We start from the raw sequence: 16,363 nt of genomic DNA, 5'->3' as shown, positions 1-16,363 counted from the left end.
GGTACCACACCCCTCCCGATCAACAGGACCCCCGTTTCGACCGTAGGAGGTCCGTTTCCTCCGTTTTGCGGTACGCCAGACCCCTCCCGATCAACAGGACCCCCGTTTCGACCGTAGGAGGTCTGTTTCCTCCGTTTTGCGGTACGCCAGACCCTTCCGATGAACACGACCCCCGTTTCGAACATGGCCGGTCGAACACAAGGCCGTTTCCTCCGTTCTGCGGTACGCCAGGCCTCGTTTCCATCGCCTGTTCCGTCCAAGCCCTCCCGATGAACACGACCACGCATTCCGTTTCGACCGAGCCGGTTGGCTCCCACGCGTTCCGTTGCCTCCCGATGAACACGATGCATTCTGTTGCCTCCCCATGAACACGCGCATTCCGTTGCCTCCCCATGAACACGACGCATTCCGTTGCCTCCCCATGAACACGACGACGATGTTGTTTCTCCGTTTCGACACAACCATGTTCACGAGCCCTGGCCGCACGTATGCGCGAGTAGGTGTTCGAGACCCCGCCTGTATGTACGTACGTGGCCATATTTTCTTTCTTGCACCTTGGCCGTTGTACGTACATGTACATGCTACATGCGCGCCTCTACTACGACACGTGCGCGCCTCTACATCGACCAGTATGTACATACACGTTCGCGACCAGAATGACAATGCTACGTACGCTTCGACCAGGTGGGTCCCGACTGTCAGGCACTTCCTTGCCTGCGAAGATGTAGCTGGTGGGTCCCAGCAGTCAGGGGGGCGAATCATTTTGTTTTGCCCGGATGCACTTCCTTGCGTGCGAAGATGTAGCTGGTGGGTCCCAGCAGTCAGGGGGAAATGTTTTTTTCACGAAATACGGTGGCCCGTCCGGTGGGTCCCCGCTGTCAGGTGGAGGAATCATTATTTTGCGTGTAATAAGGAGGCACTTAATTGCTGCGGCCGTGGACCCAGCTGTCAGCCTCTCCACGTACAGTCCACGTCCGATGGAAGTCGTTCCTTGACCACGTTGACCACGCCGCACCGAGAGCACCACGGCGGTCGACGACGGCGAGGCCTAGGAAGGGGACGACTCAGAGCCGGGGAAGACGCAACAGTGGATGCCCACGCGAAGAGGAGTACGAGGGTTCACTGGTTCGGCTGCGGTGTGAGGCTGCTGTCACCGCAGAATAACAGGGGGTGTGGGTGAGTAGAGGGATGGCCTGGCCAGCGGTGGGAGTAGTAGGGGGCAGTGAGGCCTCCGCGGCATCACAGCCGGCCACGGGAGGCAGGAGCACGCGGCACGACCGGTGCTAGTTTGGGCGACTGGAGTAAGAAGACCAGAGGTTGAAGAAGCACTACGGTCGTTGATGAACATCGTACGGTAACAAGAGGTAGAATCGTTCATATTGACTAAGTTGACAAAGCCCTCCGTCCCCGTCAACTTGGTAGGCGCACAAGTCAGCCTCCCACTATGCTGGGTTCCAGCTGGCAAGGGGAGTATTCATTTTTTTGTGCATAATAAGGAGGCACTTCCTTGCGTGCGAAGATAGCTGGTGGGTCCGACATGTCAGCGGGGGGGGCACGTTTTTTTCGCAAAATACAGAGGCCCTTTCGGTGGGTCCCAGATGTCAGGTGGAGGAATCATTATTTTGCGCATAATAATGAGGCATTTCCTTGTGTGCGGCTGTGGATCCAGCTGTCAGCCTCTCCATGCACAGTCTACTTCCGATGGTGTCGTTTGTTGACCATGTTGACCATGCCGCGTCGAGAGCATCCAAGGTGGTGGACAATGGCGAGGCCCCGGACAGCAACGAGCCGGAGATGGGAAGACACGGGAGTAGAGTCGCAGATGGAGAGGTGTACGAGGGTTAACTGGTTCTAGTGCAGTCTGGTTCGTCAGTCAGTGGAGAAGAACAGGAGGTGTGGAGGGGTGGAGGGATGGCCTGGCCAACGGTGGAGTAGCACTTCATAGCGAAGCGTGCTAAGCAGAGCTGCTAGCAGCAGGAGGCGAGAGGTGGTCCTGGCGGCGCTGGAGGAAGAAGACAAGAGATTGAAGATGGATGCCGGTCGTTGGATGTAAATCCAACGGCAAACATGTCAGAATCATTTGTTGACTAAATTGACAACGACTTGCGTTGGCTTCGATCTATTGGCCCACATTTCAGCCTCCAAAAATGTGGCACGTATTCAACCCATTTTTTCAGAATTTACAGTCTTTTTTTTTGCGCGGTAGAATTTACAGTCAATTTGATCTTTTTTTTTGAATTACAGCAATTAGCTGGGCTGGGTGAAAAAATAATGTAGCGTCCATGCGGCCCATTTATTTTATTTCCTAAAAAATTACAGGTCATTTGCACTTTCTCGAAATACATGATTTTGCTGAGCTGATTCTAATTATAATGTTGGGTTGGGCCAGCAATGTTATCAAAAAATAAAAAGGGGCTGAGCATTTTGTTATAAATATATTTAAATAATAAGTGATATTATTACATTCGTCCTTAAATCTTACAAAGCTTTTGTACACAATCACTAGGATTTTTGTGCCAAAACAATCCAGGATTTTATTTGTTAAGAAATTATTTTTATAAGTTAATAAGATATGGGATATTGTTTTCTTACATATGTAAGTATCTGTTAAATATATGATGACAATAAAAATAATATATAATAACATATAAAATAATTTAAATATATATAATATAGTTAGAAGGGAAACATAAGTTGGACCTGGCGTTCCTATTCTTATATAGAAAAATAGAACAGACCTCTTCGTTTTCTTCAAAAAAATACATAAATTGGGCTGCCAAAAATAAAACCTCGGATGGGAGGTCCATAGGCCGGTCGATACATGATGGCCCTAAGAAAATACAAACAGGCCTATGGACCTCCCATCCGAGGTCGTGGGCTGCGCATGTTAAAAATGAAAGCCTAGACGGATCAGCCCGAAACCACGTCCAACACTAGCCAAAACTTCGTCCCTCATTTTCTCTGTGTTTCGCACACTCGACATTGTGTGGGCATTTTAACTGTGCATCATATGAAGATGTGCTATGCATGAATGTTGATCAGCATGATGTTAACTGGCTGGTAGTTCCATTTTTGACCATGAATAAAACTTCCAACATGATGTTAACCCTGTTTGAAAAGGCCGTATTTAATATAAATGCTCTGCCTCTGAAAGTTGCAGTTTCTTATCTGAAACTGAAAGTTGCAGTTTCTTATCTGAAACTGAACTTGCAGTTTCTTATCTGAAACTAAAACTTGCAGTTTCTTCTCTGAGAATCACATTGTCTGCACTTTTATACTCCTATGAAACTACATTTTTTTAAGTGCTAAAAATAGATCTCTAGAATTCATAAAATACTTCATATGCTCAATACTACAAATCTGAAATTCAAAAGACATTCATATCTGAAAGTACTCTCAAAATACACAACACAAAACACAATTCACAACCTGCAAATACTGACAACCCTAAGCTCCTCCTGACAATTCACAACCTGGCCGGCTATTGGGCTGGGGGGGGGCAGCCCCCTCCTATTCCTCGGCGGCAGACAGCCGCCCCGTGAGACGATGTGAACAGCAAGGGAGACGATGACGGGGAAGCATCGTCGGGCCAACTGCTTTTCTCCTCTTGAAGTTGGGTTCGGTCGACGAAGACTCCACCGACTCACTCTGGCAGGACACCCTCACAAACGGCACCCTGTAGATGCTCGATCCTTCAATATCTGGTGGATGCTCCATCTGGGATCGATACTCCCACCACCGCTCCCTCACGATCGGATTCGGTGAATCTGTTTGCTCCATGGCCCAGAGGAGCAGCTCTATGTACTCCGGCGCGACTCCCTCCGGGAGTATCACCGCCTTTTCGCTCTGTTGCAGATATTTGGCCATGGATGTCGCCGGCGCCGCTAGTTGGTCCTTGTTGTCAAACCAAGACTGTATCTCCAACATCCTAGCTAGCTTCACAGGGTCGCCATCTGCGAGCCTCACGTATCGGTTGTACTCCTCCATCGATCTACTTCTCCACAACACCTTCACTCGCTGACGGTGGTTTTTGAATGGAAGAGGAGAGGAGCAGCGCTGGTTTTGGATTAGAACGGGAGAGGAGCGACACTGGTTTTGGACTGGAACAAGAGAGGAGGGGCAGTGGTTTTGAAATGGAAGAGGAGAGGAGCGGCGCTAGATTTAGATTGGAACACGAGAGGAGTGGCGGTGGTTTAAGAGGAGAAGAGCGGAAGAGCGGCGCTGGTCTTGGAAGTATTCTTTTGTTGTTTTGCGTATTTTGGGTCAAAGTTTGACCACGTACCCCATGCAAAAATGTGAATGCATGTCACCAAAAATTGTATCGTTTGGTTCGTATCTGAATGTACTTTCAGATTATATTATTTTTGCAATGTATAACATATATTTTATGTGCGAAAATCATGGTCAATTATGACCCAGAATAAAAGGGAGACTAGTTAATGTGGGGTCGCTTTCTTAATTGAAGGGTAAATTGATTTTGATTTTTATCCAGTCACGGTGCACCGGCCTTCTCGTCCAATCCTAAATCGATGCCGCACGCTCCTCTCCCTCTTCTCCATTGAAAAACCACCTCCTCTCCTCTCCATCATCTCCATTCCAAAACCACCGTCTCGCCTCTCCGTCTTCTGATCTTCTCCATTGCAAAACCACCTCCTATCCTCTCCATCATCTCCATTCCAAAACCACCTCCTCTCCTCTCCATAACGTCCATAGATGTCCTTCTGAGTGGTCCTCGGCGGCAGTCATGCCGCAGTCCTCCGAGTTCATTGAGTATCTCCTCTGGGCGATGGAGCAGACAGATTCGCCCGAGGTGACAGTCAGGTGGAGGTGGTGGGCGTACAGGTCGAAGGTTGAGCACCCACAGGACAACGAATCGATCGAGTATGGTGTGTCGTTCGTGAGGGTGCATAGCCAGCCGGAGCCACAGGAGTATTTGTTCTCCCGCCGCAAGAGGAGGCCGGATGGTGCGACATTGCTTCCCCGCCGTTCTCCACAGTTCCCTCGATGCTCGCCTCGTTTCAACGGCGGCGGTAGGGTTTAAGGTAAGCTTCACGCTAACCCTATCTTCCACCTGCTCATGCTTACAATCAGTGTGACAACTAATGAAAATCATGCTTACAATCAGCCTCCGAGTACTACGCCAATCACCCTAAAATAGCTCTGGACCTTTGGGTCAAAGTTGTGACACAGTGTACAAACAAATAAAAATAGATTGGTGCTTCTTTCAGAAAAGAGTACTCCCTAGAAAACTACCAATATAAGCTACTAGTATTTGGTTAGGATTTGCTGCCGAGAAAGATTCGTCCATAGAGAGCACCACACATCCCACTGGTGGTGGTGGATGCCAATGTGTGCATGCAGCATGGTTGGTGTCGGTAATTTTTACTTGGCACACCTTGCACTCTGCATATATGCCGGTTCCATACGTACATTTGTGCAGTTCCACCAAAATGCAGCTGAATAACCCTGTTTGCACAGATAATGAAAAAGCATGATTACATTATAGTGGCACTAGTTGATGAAACACACAAAATAAATAGAAGAAAATATTGCGATAGTATCATAGTATGCCATGCTGCAAGAGCGAGATGGGCCCTGCGACGCCTCATATGGTACGCCTCATACTGGACATCGTCCCAAGTCTCCTAGATACACCTTCTGCCAGTGATGAACATCAGTGTACAACGGTAGTACAAGGAGGCGCCTTGAGACATTCAAATCTCTATTTTTGTACATATCAACTAAAATTAAGCACCCCAGTTTGCAGAAACGCTTAAACATTAACAATGGGACTAGTTGATGAAACATACATTAACAAACAGAAGCACTTTCTTTATCTACATTGGAAATGAAATGATAGAGATGACACTCACTCTATTTTAACTGTATTATTACTTCATTTTATCATGACACTAGGGTCGAGCAGGTGGCAAACGAGGTGTACCGTGCGTCGCAAGGATGGAGGCCGGGGGTGCTTAGACTGGGATGCTGAAGCTGGCTCTTTCAGTCACCAACATGAATGACTAAATTCATGGGACCTTTTGGTGCAGTTCACCTAAAATGAAGCAATGTCCTGTGAGCTAGCAGCTTCTTCTTCAATTTTTTTAAGAAAAGGGCTCCAGCCCCGGTTCCATTTCCATCAGAAAACGAAACCCACAGAGCTTCTTCTTCATTAGTTGCAATAAAATTGAGCAACATCAAGGTTGGTTGTGAAGCTCCTGGAATGCTCAACTATAATTTGGATATCATTTGTGCAGTTCAACTAAGATCGAGCGTGAAATGTATATCTCTGTTTGCACAAAAAAGGTGGAAAGGAGGGTGACTAACAAGTGATGAAACATGCATAAAATGAAAAGAAGCATGTTCCTTATCTAAATGGCAATCCTACAAGGACAGTAGCAATTTCTAAAGCAGTGGCATTGCTAGATATTAGTGTGGGAATTAGGATTAACTATGACAACCGTTAAATACGACATTACTTTGGGCACGGGAGAGTAGGCGGACCAGGACAGTTGCATTTCTAACGAAAAGAACCAACTTATCTTAATGGGAAATTTTAGCAGGACATGTAAAGAAGTGCCATTGATTCATATTAATGGAGGCATTACATTGAAAACAACATTGGTTTAACGTGTCCTTACTTTTAACAGTGCGACTGCTATATTTTACCAGTGGCATTACATAAGAGTGGCTCGGGGCAACAAACATCAGAACAGGATATCTGGGTTGGTCCCATTTTTGTTCGGTATAGCCACCTTATACTGTGTGAGGCTAGCAAATCTAGTGATGGACTTACTCTGTTGACTTGTCCCCCAGTCCCCACTTTCTTTCCTTTTTCAACCAATAGATCGGGTTTATATTGAGTTTGTACTGCGTTTCACTTTATTTCCCTATTAGACCTAGAGACTAGTTGGATAGCCAGTCTCTGCTACTTTTTGCCCCCATTATTTCCTCTTTCGACCAAGTCCTAGATTCAGGTAACAAATCCTCCCCCACCCCCACCCCCTTTCTTCCTTGTTTGAACCAAGTAGTACTAGATTCGAGTGCATGAACTAGTTTTACCTCTTAAACATAAAAAAATAGGTGGTTTTCGAACAGCCGATCGATCCTATCTACGAGGGGGCCTGAGAAATAGTAAAAGATACAAATGCAGCGATGTCAGGAGCTCGGGAAGTAGAGCAAGGCCGGTTTCAAAGGAAGTTATACCTGATGGCCGCCGGAATGTCGCTAGGTGGACGGTGGGAGGCCGGATCTGCCCACACTACGACAGTGAGGAAGAAGGGGTCGGAGGCCCTCCCTCACCAGCGGTGCTTGGGAGAGAATGGCAAGGCAAGCTGATCAGGACGCGCCCAGCAGTGGGTAAGAGCTGTCACCGAGGACGACCGCATGAACATTGCACCATCTCACCTACCCGGCGGACAGGATCCGGCTGGATCTGTGACCAGCGGTGAGCAGAGAGAGAGAGAGAGAGAGAGAGAGAGAGAGAGAGAGAGAGAGTGTGGCCACTGCTATCGTGTTTAGATCTGGAGAGGCCGAGACAGTGTGAAGAGAGCAACACTAGCAAGCAAGTGCGGAGGCTCCTACCTATATAGTGGAGTAGTACGTACTAGTTTTCTTTTGTCTACCGGAGCCGGCTTGACCTCGTCAATGACTGTCGAGAAGTCTTCATGCACGTGGCCCAGAGGCGCAATTGTCGTCATTTTGATCTGAAGCGCCGGATTATAACATATAACATGAAAAAATGCCACATGACACGAAATCATAACCTCACTGCCCAAAGGAGACAACATGAATCCCGACAGACAAACTAGACGAGGAACAAAGCTCAAATTAAAGATAAACTTGTAGAAAAGGGGTCCGTCGATAGATGTCCTAATTAACATAGCCGGCTTGACCTAGATGGCAGCCGAGTAGTCTTCGTGCATGTGCCCCCAATGAGTCAATGACTAGCCCAACTCAGTTGTCGCTGTTTAACACTTGTAGTGATCCGAAGCACATGACACCTAATTTTGCGAGATGACAAGAAACCTTTTTTTAGATTTCTCACCACAACTACAGCCATGTACAACACAACCTGCACGATATGTAGATGATAGGCAATCCAGGCGTGTCTGCTGGAGTCTGGTCACATGCATGGATGAACTGATCTTCCGTGTCTTGCAGGGATCGTCCAGGCACCAACGTAGTACAACACTTCTCTAGTACTATCGCTTGTCTCCCTCTTCTATTAAGTCACCGACTTGCGGGGCCGGGGAGTGTGCCTATGGTCGGTTCTCAATTGCCATCCCACATGTGTGTGCAAACGCAATATGACGCGTGTTCCATTTGGAGAGCAGCGTGCCAGACCGACCGACCGTCTGGGGTGCGACGCGAACCCGATGGGCGTGTTGTATACTCCGTACATGTGTACCACCATTTTCTAGACGCTTTGCTCCATGGTGCGGGCGCAATCCATGGATACAAAATTAGTATGTTGTATACTATTTAAAAGTCGACGGCGGGGCTTTTCCTGCGCGGTAGGCGGCGGGGCAGTTCCGCCTAGTCGGTTCGACAGAGACGCGAGAAGACGAGGGAGTAGGCTGCTGCAAACGTAGGGCAGTGTGATTTGACAGCGAGTTACTGCTGGACAGGTGGGGCCCCATGATTTGACTTGCCATTATCATTTTAACTGCGGCGCTACGACCGGTGTGAGTCTCCCGATTCCTGACCACCTCCATACAGGTGCCTCTCCCAATGCTCCACCATGTAGTAGAGGCTGGCTCTTGCATGAGAGCCCACTTCTCCACTTTTTCCTTGCCTCTCTTTCCTCCACATATGCAAAAATGCCATGTAAAGCACACTATTGTACTTACTTTTACTTGCTCCTACAGGTGCTAAGCTTGCCACATAGGCATAAATTCTGATGTGGCAAGTTAATCAAGAAGAGAGAGACTAGTTTGGTGACCCAAGGAAGAAATGGTGCTAAGCCCGTGTACCTACGTGAAAAGACAATTTTGAGTCTATAGCTAATTAAATGAAGCAAACTTAGCAACACCATTTCATTGGAAGAGGTCACTCCTTGGCAAATGCAATAAATACTAGTACTCCCTGTGTCCTAGTGTCAAAAACGTTCTTATATTATGGGGTGGAGGGTGCACTTCGGTGTGCTTCCATTGTAGAGAGTTTGTGGGTGTTTGTGGAGTTCGTCTTTGTTGGATACAAGGCATGGCCTCCATTCCTAGGTCTGGGGGCTCTTGCTTCCGGCACAGATGATGTGCCATGAGTTGTTGGGTCTGGATTTTGCCGGTTTCCCATATTAACCGCGCGTTGTATGGTTTTCGGGTCCGGTTTCCCTATTAACTGGACCATTTTCCCTCTTCTATAATGCAAAGGCAGAGCACCTGCCGTTCACGTCAAAAATTATGGGACGAAGGGAGTACGAAGAAAGAGATAGAGAGGAGTAAAAAAATACACTTATAGCCAACCTTATAACTAACCTTGTTGTAGTATGAGTGACTAAGTGATGACTATGTATGACATGCCAACTCAGATAGCCTAACGCACCGTGTTAAATCTCCAAGGGCGCGACCGCGCGAGCGACGCGACGGTCGTGGTAGGCGCGACCATGATACGGGCTGCTGGCAGCCCTTGGATCTGAGATCAAACGGTCGCATGCTAAGTTGCTGAAACTTTGCAGAATAACCCTCCAGGATAGGATATTCACCCATAGGTCTAGAATCACGCCATGCAACCGTTCGATCTCAGATCCAAGGGCTCTCGGAAGCCCGTATCATGGGAGAATGGAAAGCCACTACCCTGTCATTCGCACACTGGTAGTTCGCTCCTACTCGTCCCCGCACGTCCTTCAAAACTACGGCGGTTCGCTCCTAGTCGTCCCGTCCATTCACATTATGGCAGTTCCACTAATCCTAACCCTCCTCCCAAATCCATGGCGTCCCAAATCTCCACGATCGGCGGTGAGTACAAGGTTAGAACCATCACCGGTGATGAGTTCGACGTCATCTACACCCGTTCTTCCGCGACGGTGAAAGGATGCCTTTCTCGCTTCAGACGCATGTTCGAAGACTCAAATGATGAGTGGGTCGCTAGGCTAGATGTTGAGTACACCACAGTCCTGGGACGAGAGAAGGATCTAAAGGATGAAGAGAGGAAGAAGCCCGCCATGATCCAGGTTTACGTGCATGACTTATGCTTGGTCTACCACATATGCCATGCCGACGTTGAGTGCCAGGATTTTAAGAACTTCCTCGAGAGCAACCTAGTCAAATTCGTTACTGTAGACTTTGGTAACGACAAAGAAGTCCTGCGTCGGATAGGCCTCGTTGTAGGCAACACCTTCGACCTCCAGAAGAATCGGCTGGTGTCCTCTCATCAGCCTCAATGCTGACCCTGGCAGGAGCCATGGTTCATCCTTCGTACGGTAAACTGGAGAAACCTCCATACACGTTTCATCGTCATGCATGGCAGCGGAATGTACTAGATATAGACCACATCCACTACGCTGCAATGGATGGCTACCTTTGCTTCAATATCTACAAGGGTTGGATGAAGAGCAAGAGCCAAGTGTGCGGTTCAAGCAAAGAAGTATCAGCCAAGAGGAAGAGGGACAAGGGCGAAGTCGAGGACGTGGACGAGGACTCCGAGTAAGGTGGCAGTGTCATTGCTCATGGTGGTTCTAATTTAGTGTCTACTAGAATAGTTGCAAAGTTTAATTTCAGGTGTGCTTAATTTAATTTGAGGGGTGTGTTGTGCTGAGCCCCTAGCAGAACTATGTTATGTTTCTTCTTGTTACTTTAACTCTTCAGTACATACATACTAGTACTTCTTACATTTCATCTTTTAGTTGGTATAGTACTACCACTCGTTTCTTCACATTATATACGTACAATATATATGGCCAACATCATATAGCCAGCAGTTTAGTTGTCAAAGAATTTCAGGGTGCTTAGTTTTGTCAAAGAATTCCAGGGTGCTTAGTTTTATTTGAGGGGTGGGTTGTGCTGGACACCATTATTGTGACTAGCCTTTTTAATAGTACTATATGCATAATTTGGCGACGAGCGCTCTCTATATGTACCACCTTTTTTTAATTCCAAGTTTTGCTCCATGGCGCAATCTATCGATACTACTGCTGTACAAAAGTATACATTTTTTAAAAGGCTAGAGGGCGGGGTAGTCTAGCTTGGTCGGTTTCACGAGAGGCGAGGGCCTTTGTGATTTGACGGCTCATTACTGCTGGAAGGCGGGGCCTTGTGATTTGACTGCTCGTATAAATGCGCCGACGACCTGATCGAGGAGGAGCAAAGAACCGTGCGGTATACTCAAGTTTTCCACTGGAGTAGTACTGCGACGGAGGAGCACGAAACACGGCAGCCCAGTGCCATATGGCGATAAAAACTGATCTAATTTGCTAGTCATCTCTTGTTAGCATTGCTCTATTCATTCCCTAAAAAAAACCATTTTTCTATTCATGCCTCGCAGAGAACGTGACACGTGCGGAGAAACACCCGAAGCAAAAGATGAAACACAGGAGCAAAAGAAGAAGGAAGATTATCACCCCAAATGATCTAATTCGCCGCGGAGTCGTAACTGCTTCTTCATCGCCTCCACGACCTCCATTTCCTTGCGCTCCGCCATCTTCTTCATTCTGTCCATGACGCGGGATTTCTCGACGCGAGCCTTCATCATCTGTTCCATGGCCGCATTACGTACCTTGACAGCAGCCGGGTGCTCGATGCGGAGCTTCGCCAACTCCTCCTTCTGTTCCATGACGAGGGCCTGCAGCATCTTCATCAAGGAACTACTATTCTCATGCAGCTTCTTCCAGCCGGCGTTCTTCTCCTTCAACAGGTCGATCTCGTGGTAGAGCTTCGCCTTGTCCTCCTGAAGTCGCAGGATTTCGCCGGTCGCCTTCTTCTTCGAGGCAATGCTCTTCTTCAGCAGCATCACGAAGCCGGCGGTCAACTCCCCTTGCTGATTGAGCTTAGCGGGCATGTCGTCGAGGCTCTCCTTCAGCAACTCCATCAATCCTTGGATGCACTCCTTCTGCTTATTGAGGTGCTTCTTGAGCTGATCGGGCATGCCGTCGAGGGATAACGACTCCAGCTCCGCCGACTCAGCATGTTCGCATCCGCGGCTAGGGCGCTCCTGGGAGCCATCGCCTGCCCGTGAGAGATCGTTCGAGGTCTCTGCGTGGCGGCAAGCCCTCTCTTTTTTTCTGCAGCCTTGGTTCACCGGCCATGAGTAGTTCTCGACCTAGAGCTCTGCTCACCGGCCATGGCAATGATGGACGAAGAAGAAGCACTTATGAGGAGGAAAGGTAGAGTAATTTTCAGTTAGGTAGTTCCCCTTTTTATAACCTAAGTACTAGCACTAGTACTAATACCTGCATAGTGGGAACACGTTCAGGTTTGGTACGTACCAGTAGGTGTGAGCAGGCTTTCGAATGTGAAGGGAACAAGGTAAAGATTAATTGATGGTTTTGGTTTCGAGGCCCAAAACGGCTCCCGATGAGTTTAGCGAAACATAAATTTCAAGTACTACACTGCTCAAATGCGTAAATATTATGTTACTGTCAAAAATTTGCACAAAATACGAAGAGACCATTGGAAGTACTGCTAGCAACCCACGATTTAACTACTCGCATGCGCGCAGTGGAGTAATAATGTCTTTCTTCCGCCCTCACGTCCACTCAATTTGCATGCGCTATATTAATTGACCATCAATGAAGTGGACGACTTTACACGTGTCAAATTATCACATGGGCTGGATCTTGGTACAAAATTGCGTCCGACCGTGTACACGCGTGTGCGTGCTAGGGAATGAGTGCGTGCGTGGCGTGGGTGCACATCTTCGCTTCGTGCATGTACCGCCAGTATGGCTCAGGGACGACGAGTGCATTCTTCTGGAACCAGCAGCACGTCACTGTGATCAATCCATGCAAGGAGGTCGCGACAACACCTCCACATGTGCCACGCGGCTTCATGAACTGTAAGAGAGACACTGTGTAGCTGCCATTGGTATTCTAATTTACGTGTTTGGCACATACTCGAAGTACTAGTAAGGTACACGTGCATTTCACACATCAGATTTTGCAACCAAATTATGAATAAATACCACACTATAGCATGTAAGCTCTGAGTCATATATGCCTGATGTAGCCCTTCGTTTAATTCTTATAGTTCATCTCATTCAAAATCAATTAGTTTTTATAAAAAAGCTAAGAATGCAGGAATAGGAAAAACATGGGATTATAGTGGAATGTCGTCTTGAATCCTACAGGATTGTACGAGTGTTTGATTGTGCATAGAAAAAACGTAGAATTCTTTCAAAGAGGTTTGAGTGGATGGGATGTTTCCTATGAAATCTAGTGCAAATGAATCATATGGAAAAATTCCTATGGTTTACAATCCTACGAATCAAACAACCAAGATAGGAAAAATTCCTAATGATTAGAATCCTCCAAAATTCTTTGAGGATCCTTTGAATCAAAGAAGCCCTTAATATATTTTATGATTCATGGACTTGTGCATTGTAACGCATAAAGTAAAAACAAATAATGGCAATTCAACTAGAAAAAAAGTTTGGGCAGTTATGATACGGAAGATTCTAGAACAAAAGAGAACCACTGTTGTTTTGAGGTTTGTGCATTATGCTTAAGTTCAACCATGGAGTCTGCTAGATTGTACATGTGGCAAAATCCGGTGGGGGGCTAGAAGATGGTGCGAGGGGCCGAGTGGAGGGAGACTATGAAGGAATGCACAAGTGCGAGATCGATATTTAGAGAGAGGGGGCGAACACATGCGCTGTTGCACGCAGTGGCGGAGCCATGAAAAATAAATGAGCTAGGGGGCCAAGCATTGCTAATCCTTTACGAGGAGGGTCAATTCATGAACTTAAACCATTTTAGCAGCAATTGTCTAATGATCACATTCATATTAGCCTCGATATATAGTGATGTTAGGGGGGGGGGGGCAGGGCCCTTACTTCCCCCTGTCTTCGCCATTGTGGACGCATCTAAGAGATGAAGCGGAAAGCATGGATGATGAGAGGGGGACGTTGGATATATAATTAATGTGGGTGTATTAGCTATATATGTTAATCCTATATAGAGAGGTATAGATTGATCGATGTGGATGTGGGAAAGAGGGTGAGACCTCACTGGATATATCGATTGATCGGTTTGTGTGGAAAACTATGAAAGACCTAGCTATATACACACATACATGGAGGAACATCGATCGTTGCGCATGCAGGCGTGAGAGATAAGGAATGCCTGATATGATGGAGAGGGGGATGTGTGTGGGTGTGTGCCTTCATGGGAGACCGACATGAAGAAAAAGATTGCATGCGTGCGATGGATAATGCCGACTGGTAGTGTGTGTGCATGCATGCACGAGAGAAATGTAGTGGTACACTTATAAAGAGAAGACTACTGTGTGGGTGTAAAAGAATAGGTGAGGTCATAAGCAATGTAAAGTTGAATTCAAATATTTTGAATAAGAGATCCTGATGTTTGAAACCCATGCATGCATGAATATAATGGAGATATGTGCGGTGTGGTTTGGAAACGAGCATGTTGTAATGTATACACATTGAACAAGGTCAGACTGATTTGAATTTGAGATAACGATGGCAGACATCATTTGGCCATGTCGCATCCGTGCATGGACACACTATTCTAATTGGATATGATGGGTGGCTTTCGCATCACATATCTATATCTATACCCCTATATTTATAATATTTTATATTTTTTATATTGTGTACGGGTAACTTTAACTTTGAAAGATGGTCGTTGGATGAGGCGAATCCGATGGTCCAAAGATGGCAAATTTGAGCACTACTGGCCGTTGGATATCATCTAGATTCCACCAGATTGCGCCACATGTATAACCTAAAAGACTCCATGGTTGAACTTAAGCATAATGCACAAACATCAAAACACAAGCACTTCTTATTTGTTCTAGAATCTTCCGTATCAGAATTGCCCAAATGTTTTTCTACATGATTTGCCATTATTTGTTTTTACTTTATGTCTTACAACGCACAATTCCATGAATCTTAAAATAGATTAGCTTTCTTATAAAAACTAGATGATTTTGAATGAAATGAACTATAAGAATTAAACGAACATCTACATCATACATATATGACTCAAAGCTTGCATGCTATAATGTGGTATTTATTCATAATTTGGTTGCCAAATCTCATGTGTGCAATGCACGTGTACCTTACTCTAGTCTAAATGGTGTTTGTGTGTGTTGTGCGTGTTGAGGTGCAAATTGTCTTTTTTGGGTACACGTCAAGCTTGTTCTTCCGAAATTTCAAGCCGCGCCTTGTTATGCCGAAAATTCAAGCTACCGCCTCTGTCTATCATGTTGCGAAACTCCCGCCTCTTCAACTCGCGCCTTTGTTAGCCCGAAATATTTAAGATATATCTTTGTCTCGTTGTGCTCCGACAACTCCCTCCATCTCAATCCGCGCCTTGCTATTCCGAAACTACAACGCGCGCGAAAACTCCCACCTCCTGTGAAATCCCGACACGCGAAATGCCCGTGGTATCCCTGAACCGAAAGAACCACCTCAAATTGGTGGGGGTACTTTTGTAACTTTCCCCACATTTCGGACAAGCGCGTCTCTAAGCCATGCTTCCCCACTGCCATCCCATCCGCCCACCCATTCGTACACCGAGGCCGCAAAAACCCGCGACAAAACCCCACACCCTGCTCCGTCCTCCACCCAGCCGGAGCCTCTTCCCCGATGACATCATCCACAGCAACACCTCGACGTCCCTCATCCACCGTACCGGATGAGGATCTGTCGTCGATCTCGTGGTCCCGCCGGTTCAGCCACCCCGTCCTCCACCTCCAAGGAGCTGCCCCGACATTCCCCTCATCTTTCGCGCCACCTCCATTCCCACACCGCCGTCTTCACCTGCACCACCGGAAGAGCATCATCATTACCATTTCCACGGATGAAGCTGCGGCCTAATTGGCGCCACCAAAGAGGTTGTACACTAATCACCGCATTTTCTTCTTGATTCGATCTCACAGTGCTGCCGGCGCTTGGTCCCGACCCGAGACGGCACCGATCCATCCACGGCGGCGTCGCCGGCCACTTCCTCCATGGCGTCGCTCCCTTGGTGGCGACGTCCACATCAGTAGGAGCTGCTGCTGCTTTAGCTCTCGCTCGCGCTGCTGCTCTGCTCTTTCTCTCGGTCCCCTGCCTGGTCTACTCTTGCTATTGCTCTTGCTCGTGCTACTGCTCTCGCTCTTGCTCTTGCTCTTGCTTGCGATGCTACTCCGATTTAGCTACACTTCAGTCGACTAAATCGACTTTTGGGTCAGTCGATTTTCAGGGG

Source organism: Triticum dicoccoides, chromosome 6B (genome assembly GCF_002162155.2).
Source record: "Triticum dicoccoides isolate Atlit2015 ecotype Zavitan chromosome 6B, WEW_v2.0, whole genome shotgun sequence".
Taxonomy (NCBI): domain Eukaryota; kingdom Viridiplantae; phylum Streptophyta; class Magnoliopsida; order Poales; family Poaceae; genus Triticum; species Triticum dicoccoides.
This window is presented reverse-complemented; position numbering follows the sequence as displayed.